Below are 10,310 nucleotides of genomic sequence, written 5' to 3'. Positions count from 1 at the left end.
TTTGACATTAATCACGGTCCACTGTCCAAACATCACTCTCCTGCGTAGTGCCTTTTTTAACTTTTTTTTCTTGCCTTTCAAGAAGTATGTTTCATTTATTCTTCCCCGAGAACGCAAGCACTGATTTTTTTTTTTCAGCAATGCGATTACGAAAATATTGTGGAATATGATGTGGAAGTATAAAGGCCGAGCATAATAAAGAATAGAATAGACGAGACAGGCTCCACACTAACTTTTATCGGGCCACCAGTATCACTGATTTTTATATTTTGGTGGTCGAATTTACTCGAAATTAGAATCTGGCGACTCCAAAAAAAAAAAAATGGAGAAAAGCATTAGAAAAACTAAATCGGTCCTACTAAACATAGAAAAATGAATATTAAGCATTATTAAAGTGATACAGATGACCATGTCTAAAACAAATGAATAGAAAATCCAATCATTTTATTCTGTGTTTTAAGATTTAGCAAATAGGCGTATAGATTATTATAAAAATTGATGCCTATATATTTAGGAGGTCAAAACTTACGTTTGAAATGAAAAATTGGGAGCATTTGCCGACATTTTGTTTTCGCATTGTAAAGAGCCGAAACTTACCGTTATTCACTTCTTATTGTGAAAGCAATCATGACATATATTAGTCTGTTAGCACCTTACGGAGCCGAATATTAACGTTAATCATTTTTAAATGTATAAGCAAACAACCGACATTCCTTTTAGCATCTTACGAAGCTGAATGTTATCCTTATCAATTTCCAAACGTGAACGCAAACATCTGCTATTTGTTTCAGCATCTAACTGAGCGGATTGATACCGTTACTCATTTCCAAATGTAAGAACAACAATCTGTCATTTATTTTTGCATCGTACGAAGCAGAATATTACCATTATTGATTTCAAACATACGACACTAATTTTTATTTTATCATTGTACGGAGCCGAATGTTACTGCTGTCCACTTCCGAAAGTGAAATGAATCATCTGGCAATTATTTTATCATAATGCCGAATGTTACTGTTTTTCATTTTTGAACGTCGAAGCTGACATCTGACGTTTATTTTACCATTAAACGTAGCTGAATGTTACTGTTATTCATTTCGAAATGTAATAGCAAATATCCAATATTTTTTAAGCATCATATGGGGCAGAATGTTACTGCTATTCACTTCCAAACGTGCCAAACGTAAAAGCAATCATTCGAGATGTATTTTAGCATCTTCCGGAGCTGAATGTTATTGCCATTTACTTTCGAACGTAAAAGCAAAAATCCAGCATTGATTTTTATCATCGTAAGGAGTTGAAAGTTATTGTTACTCATTTCCAAACGTCAAAGCAAACATTAAACATTAATTTTACCATTGAACGCAGCTGAATGTTACTGTTATTCATTTCGAAATTGAAAAGCATACATCAGACGGTTATTTTAGCATCGTATGGAGCAGAATATTACTCCAACTTCCGAACATAAAAGCGATCATCTAACATTTATTTTCGCATCTTCCGGAGCCGAATGTTATTGCTATTTCCTTTCGGAAGTATAAGGAAACATCCGACACTTATCTAACCATCGTACGGAGTTGAATATTGTTTTTCATTTCCGAACGTCAAAGCAAATATTCGACATTTATTTCAGCGTCTTCCAGAGCCGAATGTTCTCCTTATTCATTTCCGAACGCAAAATCAAATATGTGACATTAGTTTTAGTACCATACGGAGCTGAGTCTTATCGTTTTTCATTTCCAAAAGTATGAGCAAACATCCGACATTTATTTTAGTATCTTACGGAGCCGATTGTTACCGCTGTTCATTTCCAAAAGTAAAGGCAAACATCCGACTTTTTTGGTGGTGCGATAGGGCCACCAAAATCTTCATTTCTGAAATTTTGATTTCAATTCCGATTTTAATTCAATTTATTCATATAAAAGTCGATTCAATTCCAATTGACAAGCATGCAAACAATCGGTAGGCACTAGCAATACCATGTTGAACATCGATAAACGTCGGATAAGTCGAAGAAAATTCGACGTACGTACGCGTACCTCGAATTTCGCGTACCTCGAACCATTTTCTTCAGTCCCGACGAATTCGAGGTATCCGAAGTTGACTGTATTTACACAAGACATTTTGTCCACAATTTGTTTCTGTCCACCAGAGTGTAGTAAATGGGTATCCCTGTTAAGTGTATTTATTACTTGAAGTGCTTATATGCTGGGATGGCAGCTGGGTTGAAGCTGGTATTGGACTAGTTCCCAGGACATCACTAAATGATAGACAGGTGTGATGTATGAGGATTTCCCATCGCTATTATTTCTTTGTTTTACTGATAATGAATGATAATAATGATAATGATAGTAATAATGATAATGTTTATAATAATAACAATAGTAGTACCGGTAGTGATTATTATTATTACTGTTATAATCATTTTTTTTCATTACTATTACTTTTATCATCATTATTTGTGATACTGAGATGTGTTAAATATCTTGACTTCAATCATTGAGCACAATAAATGTTTTTATTGTTTTTCTTTTTGTTATAATTTCTACAGAGCCACAAGACAAGGAAAATGGAGGAGGAGGAAATGGTAATGTCATTATTTACACAAGATATCTTGTCCACAATTTGTTTCTGTCCACCAGAGTGTAGTAAATGGGTATCCCTGTTAAGTGTATTCATTACTTGAAGTGCTTGTATGCTGGGATGGCAGCTGGGCTGAAGCTGGTATTGGACTAGTCCCCAGGACATCACTCAATGATAGACAGGTGTGATGTATGAGGATTTCCCATTGCTATTATTTCTTTGTTTTACTGATAATGAATGATAATAATGATAATGATAGTAATAATGATAATGTTTATAATAATAACAATAGTAGTACCAGTAGTGATTATTATTATTACTGTTATAATCATTTTTTTTCATTACTATTACTTTTATCATCATCATTATTTGTGATACTGAATTTTAAGTTCATTAACTTCTGTTATAAAAAAAAACAGTGTAAATTAAGGATTTAGATCATAGAACTATTATCAGGGCTTGACTAAACTTGATAGTTCTAGTTAACAACTAAATTTCCAATGAAGAAAACCACAAGTCATAATCACTATAGCCCCTTGAAATCTACAAATGAATTTGCAATTAATCAAGTAAGATGTTTTGAGTGTGACAAGGGCATACAATTAATGCTGAAATGCACTGAGATGTGTTAAATATCTTGACTTCTATCATTGAGCACAATAAATGTTTTTATTGTTTTTCTTTTTGTTATTATTTCTACAGAGCCACAAGACAAGGAGAATGGAGGAGGAGGAGGAAATGGTAAAGTCATTATTTACACAAGATATTTTGTCCACAATTTGTTTCTGTCCACCAGAGTGTAGTAAATGGGTATCCCTGTTAAGTGTATTTATTACTTGAAGTGCTTGTATGCTGGGATGGCAGCTGGGCTGAAGCTGGTATTGGACTAGTCCCGAGGGCATCACTCAATGATAGACAGGTGTGATGTATGAGGATTTTCCATCGCTATTATTTCTTTGTTTTACTGATAATGAATGATAATAATGATAATGATAGCTATAATGGTAATGTTTATAATAATAACAATAGTAGTAGTGATTATTATTATTAATGTTATTATCATTATTTTTTTTCATTACTATTACTATTACTGTTATCATCATCATTATTTGTGATACTATCTATAAACCTTTGTTTCTGAAAAGTATTGGAGATATTGGTCCATATTTTGCACTATGATACCCCCACACCATCTTGGTGTGGTCTGTATGTGTGGTATGATTCCAAAATTCTGATGAGAAACAAGAACACACAGGTACGAAACTTGATAAACAGCGTCTCTGTCAGACCCGCTAGATCTCACAAAATCAAGTGCAACAAGAGAACCATAAGTGAATTGGACCTCGAATACCAGTATCTAATATGGCTACTCCAAGCAAAACTTTGCAATGCAGTGGAAACCAGCCCATCCACCATGGCATCCGAGGGATCTCCTATGCACTATCACCAACTGCTCTACAACAGGATGCTCACAGCAAAGTTTAAAAAAGCAATGAATCATCACCAAGATCACCAAGAAGGACTAACGTTGCCGCTCCCAGCCTGGGTTATTGAGATGGGGAAGACAATGAAGGAACTTGTCGAACAGATGAGGGCCAGATCTCACAAAATCATGTGCAGCAAGAGAATCATAAGTGAATTGGGCCTCGAATCATGTTTTTTTGTGGTGTGTCGGGGTGGATATGGGGTGCCAAGCTTCAATCTCTTAGTTACTTCTCCTATATTATGCCGTAGATAACACATACCAGTATCTAAGATGGCTACTCTGAAGGTAGTGGAAACCAGCCCGTCCACCATGGCCTCCATGGGATCTCCTATGTGTGAATATCACCAAATGCTCTACAACAGGACGCTCACACCAAAGCGAAAGCAAAGAATCATCACAACGAAAGACCAACGTTGCTGCTCCCGGCTAGGGCTATTGAGATGGGGAAGACAATGAAGGAACTTGTTGAACAGATGAGGGCTTTAATAGCGAAGGCAAGCATGACAGCAAAATCGCAAGGCATGTTTTCAACGTGGAAAGGAGGGACATTGGAAGAGGGAGTGCCCTGCTAGACTGAGAAACAAGAACACGCAGGTACGAAACTTAGACTTATTGACTGGTTGCTTTGTATAGCTAACAAACAGCACTGATGTAAGATAAAAATGTTTGATCATCCTTGTTCTTTATTTCAAATCTTTCGTTGTGCGCCTTTCACTTATGACGAAAGCACAAGGTCCAACTTCAAGTCACCCAAGTTGATGACTCTGAAAGAGGCAAAACGAAGTCCTATCAAAGCACGAGCATCTATGAAGGGCCACATAAGCGACGTAAGTGTATTTTTTGTTTTCTTGGTTATGATCTAAAGCAACTTGAGTTTATGTTTTGCATTTGTTGTAAAATTGTTTTCAATTGGCAATTGTTTTGTTAAAGCATTTCAACATGATGAATTATAAATGGTTTACATTTGATAATATAATGTGTTGAAGGGTAAGTCTGGATATATGGTGAATGGGGGTATCAAAAATGCATTCTATATCAAATTTAGTTAGATTTTAAAATGGTTATATGATTAAAACTCTTCTGGAATAGTTAATAAAAATATTATTAAAAAAAAAACAGTTCAGATATCCTATACCCAGAGTGGATTTTATTTTTATTTTTTTCCCGTGGGGGGGGGGGGAGGGGTTGCTATAATTTTGTTACAGCCCAGCCTCATTATATTAAGGTTTAGCTTACAATTTTAGAGATATTCTTTTTCTGCTTCAATAATCTTATGCATTCATAGCAACCTACATGTAATGAACATTACAGTCACTTATTCACATTATTTGACAGTATGGATTGCATCCAACATCCTAAACAGCAGCGGAGGAGGAGGAAATGCCCCCGCTGCAAGGAGTATGTACAACAACTGCCCCGGCATCTACGTGAGGTACATTTCATGAGGCAAGAAGATGCCACCTCTATGTCTAGATGCCTCAGTCGAGAAGACGGGCAAGGTAGGGGTGGTCACCCCAAACCCAATCTCCCAACATGCCCCTTTCCTTCTTGCCAGGCAGCAATGGTTGATTTGAATCGCCACCTGAAGAAAGTTCACAAAAGACACCCAATTGGTAAGTAATAACCAATGATTTGTGATTTGATTTACCAGTTCAAAAAGATTTTTTTTTTTTTTTTTTTTTGGGGGGGGGGAGGTGTTATCCTTGCAATATAAAGACGACCTTCTTGGCAGCAATACCTACATTAAAACTGGTAACATTTATATGTCTCCAAAGTGGCACAGAATAACACAGGTAACTATTACTGAGTTTTGTATAGGCAAGTTCAATGACTCATAACTGGACTCATAATGTATTTCAGATACAAGAATAAATGTTTAAGTTCCTTGTCTTGAGTTGTGGCAAGGTTGTACTACTCCATTACTGTATACAAAAATGTACATGAACAGACCTTTTACAATATTTTGGTTTCTTTTTACAGTGGCCAGGAAAATTGTGCACATGCGAAAGTATAAGGAAGAAATTCCAGAAGAACTTTTTGGTAAGGAACACACTTATTTCAGTTTGCATTGCAAAACTTCTAATAGCTATAAATTGAAGTCCCCAACATAATGCTCACACCAAAGTGAAAGCAATGAATCATCACCAAGATCACCAAGAAAGACCAACGTTGCCACTCCCAGCCTGGGTTATTGAGATGGGGAAGACAATGAAGGAACTTGTTGAACAGATGAGGGCCAGATCTCACAAAATCATGTGCAGCAAGAGAATCATAAGTGGTTGGGTCTCGAATTGTATGTTTTTGAGGTGTGTCTGGGTGGATATAGGGTGCCAAGCTTCAATCTCTTAGTTACTTCTCCTATATTACGCCGTTGATAACGCATACCAGTATCTAAGATGGCTACTCTGAACGCAGTGGAAACAAGCCCGTCCACCATGGCATCCATGGGATCTCCTATGCCTGAATATCACCAACTGCTCTACAACAGGATGCTCACACCACAGCAAAGGCAAACAATCATCACCAAGAAAGACCAATGTTGCCGCTGTGCAGGAAATTTTCAATTTGAGGAAAGAGCAGAAAGAGCTCAGAACACAGCTCAAAGAAAAAGAGAATGAACTGAAGGAGGTACAGGATGAACTGAATGCGTCCAAAAGGAGTCTTTTTGAATGGAGTGATACAGAAGAAGTTGAAAAAATGCCCCCAAGGACTGATTATATAAGCAGATTTATTTCTTCCAAGACCAGGGGTTCTTTTTTATTTTGCTTTACTTGTGCCTATCAAGATCTAAATAGCACTGAAAAAATAGTTAAAGGCCTTCTAAACTGTGGTGTAAATAAAAATGAGTACCGGTATTTATATGGATAAGTGTACACATTGAGATTATATGGAAAAGTCATCCATGTTTCTATTGAATAAAACAAGATTTTACTACACTTCTTTTCATGTTATCAATTTTGATAAAATTTTTGATAATTTACAACAGATTTTTAGAAGACTTGAAGTCTAATTTCCATATCCTTTAATCATGTTAATTTGATTCGCATGTTTTTCACAGCCATTTTGTTCTTCTATTAAATACTGTGGTATTTCAGGCCTTATTAGAGCAAAGGGAGGGGCCAGTATAATGGACCCCCCCCCCCTTTCAAGGTAAACCTTCTGTTTTATGACATGATATCCGACCATTGAACAATAAAAACTCAGAGAATGGTACAAAAGAGAAGACATTTTAACAAAGAGCAAAGTGACATATTGGAAAGTGACATATTTAACTGAAACAAAATTAGATAAAAGACATTTGCTAAATTTAATTTTGGATTTTTATATGACCCAATACCTAACAGATATTGATAGTATACAAATGGAAATTGTGTAATAATCCTCTGTGCTAATTTGAAAATGATTTACATGAAAGGATCAATATATTCCTCAATTGTGAACAGTCAGGTTTATTATGGAAGAGATTTTTATACCCTAGTTAAAATGCAACATCTATTTCTCATCATGCATCATAGATATTCTGATAAATGGTTATAGTCTATTAACACTTTTAGTAGTTTTTATGTGTTAATCATGTATGTATGTATGTATGTATGTCGCCCCCTTGAGACGATTTGGGGTTTGGGGGGTTAGACTGAACTCACCGACCTTCTTTCCCCGTTTATCAGCACGATGCTCTAGTATTTTTGTGTTAAGTGTATGTAAACTAATATATATCAGACAAGTGCACCTCTCAACTAATTTACACAGGTTAAGTTTTTGTGTCGCATTGTGGTTGTTGTTGTTTTTAGCCAGATATTTTAATTTAGTCATTATCTATTGTGGCAATGAGCAACATGGCAAACGAGAAGGGCGACTGTACCGTGTATGTGAAAAATCTCCCGGAGAAATGTACTGACAATGATTTAAATGGTTTATTTAATTTGGAAGTAGTAGAGATTTCCTTCGGGAAAGACTCTTTGACGGGCGAGATGACTGGGTCTGCAAACTGCAGCTTTAAAACTGCAGAGGATGCAACCCAGGTACTCGCCCAAAACGGCAAAGAATTTAAAGGCAGAAGAGTAGAAATATGCGAGGTACCCTGTTCCGCCTTATTTTTAAAGGCAGCAACATCCAAAACAATCCCCTAAAATGTCCTGTCCCCTAGTCCAAGCACTGCCCCTGCAGTGCATGACTACCAAATTTTTCGGGAGACACAAAAAGGGGAGGATCTGACGTCACGTTTGAGATGTGGAGGTACGAAGCCGAGTGCCTCAAGAAGGATCATGACAATATGTCCCTGGGGTTGATAGTGAGAAAATCATTGTGTGGGGAAGCAGGGCAGATTGTCCTCCACATGGGACCGGATGCCTCGGTAGATGAAATCATAACAAAACTAGAGGGGCTTTATGGGACCGTGGAATCAGGAGCTGTCCTCCTTCAGAAGCTGTATGACTCAAAACAGGGGGAAGATGAGAGCGTTGCAAGCTTTTGTGCCCGCTTGCAACTCTCGTTTGATAAGGCAGAAAAGAGAGGGGGAATTCCCGCGCAGGCAGGAGATCAGACCCTGAAAGTTGTATTTTGGAGGGGACTGTCGAACCAAAGGGTGAAGCAGGCCATCCAGCACAAGTTCAAGTAGTTAATGCATTCGATGAGTTGATCAGAGCGGCGCGTGCGGCTGAACAAGAGGCCATAGATTTCGCTAGCTTTCATGCCACAGCCCCGAGCCCTGTAACAAAATCCCGTCCCCCTCAGAACACCCGGGTAGCTAGCTCATTCTCTTCCACAAATACGCCCAACAAAGAGTGTGAACTGTTAACGAAAATTGAGGAGCTGACTCAAAAAGTAGCCAGTTTGGAAAAGGGAGGCCAGAAAACAACCCAATCACAGGCCCATCAGTTCAAGCCCCAAACTCCAACTAACACAGGCATCCCCCAAGGGTCCCCACAAAACCCATGGCACAATAGGTGCTATGCATGCGGCAAAGCGGGGCACTTGAAACGTAACTGCCCCACATATTATGTCCCCACAAGTCCCCCTCAGCTTTACTGGCAGAATAGGTGTTATAGCTGTGGTAAAGTAGGATATTTAAAGCGAAATTGCCCTACTCGTCCCCCTATAAATCCCATGCAATCACATGCCCATTCCTTCCCCGGGTACCCACATGGCCCAGTCAATGCCCCGGCCCCCTTCCCCTCATCCCAGTCCCAGTACATTCCCCATCTCATGTCCCAGCCAGTAGATCCATATTTAAATGGGATAGGAGGACGTCTGTCGCAGGGCGGACAGTAGGTCAAAGTCAAGGTTGCAATCCAAGAGTTCACAGAACGAATGCCCACAAAATCCCTAGTCTTGTCAGGAACCCAATGGAAACCAATGCAGGACTTAGAAAATGGTAAGCCATGTAGATGTTTGATCGATACTGGTTCCCAAGTGACTACCCTTCCCTTGTCGTACTACAACTCATATCTAAAACACATAGAATTATATGATTTGGAGGAGAATTTGAGAGTTGAGGCTGTGAATGGTCAGCCAGTCCCTTACGCAGGATACATTGAAGTACAAATTGAACTCCCCGGCTCTCTACACGGTGATGCTAGGATGACTGCCCCAATTTTAATTGTAAGAGATACGCCTTACAACAGACGTATACCCCTAACAGTTGGCACCCATGTAATCCTAGTTTGTATAGAAGAAAGTAGAACAATTCGAGGCAACAGCGTAGAGTGTGGCAGTGTGAACCCAACCTGGCAGGCTGCATGTCGTAGTCTATTACATAGCGTACATGCCACGCCCGACTGGAGTGGGAGAGTAGGCACATTCAGACTGTGTAGTAGCAAAGCTGTGTGTGTGCCTGCAAACGAGATGATTGTTGTAGAGTGTGAACTGGTTTCTGCCCCCATTCATTTTGAGTGCAATGTACTTGTAGAAACTACATCTAAGCGACAACTCGCTATATTAAAGGAGGTGCTAGTTGAGTCTGCCACGGTGACAGTAGGTAAGAGAGAGGGACGTAATGTAGCAATAGCACTAAAGAATCATGCCCCATACCCAGTTTGGATCCCTGGGAAGACAGCAGTGGGAAATGCATATTTGTGCTCCATTCAAGGTCCGCAATGTGCAACAGCCAGACCTCTAGTAGCAGTAGCCACGGAAACGGGAAATCCCCTCCCAGTGTGAGCGAAGTGCTGGACTCCCTAGATTTTTCCCAGTCCCTAGCCTTGAGTGAAAAAAATTAATGAGGTGAGGCATGTGTTGAGAG

The sequence above is a fragment of the Diadema antillarum genome, unplaced genomic scaffold (genome assembly GCF_040938485.1).
Source record: "Diadema antillarum isolate AM-2024a unplaced genomic scaffold, OU_Dant_1.0 scf00000090, whole genome shotgun sequence".
NCBI classification, from domain to species: domain Eukaryota; kingdom Metazoa; phylum Echinodermata; class Echinoidea; order Diadematoida; family Diadematidae; genus Diadema; species Diadema antillarum.
Note: the sequence above shows the minus strand (reverse complement) of the source record.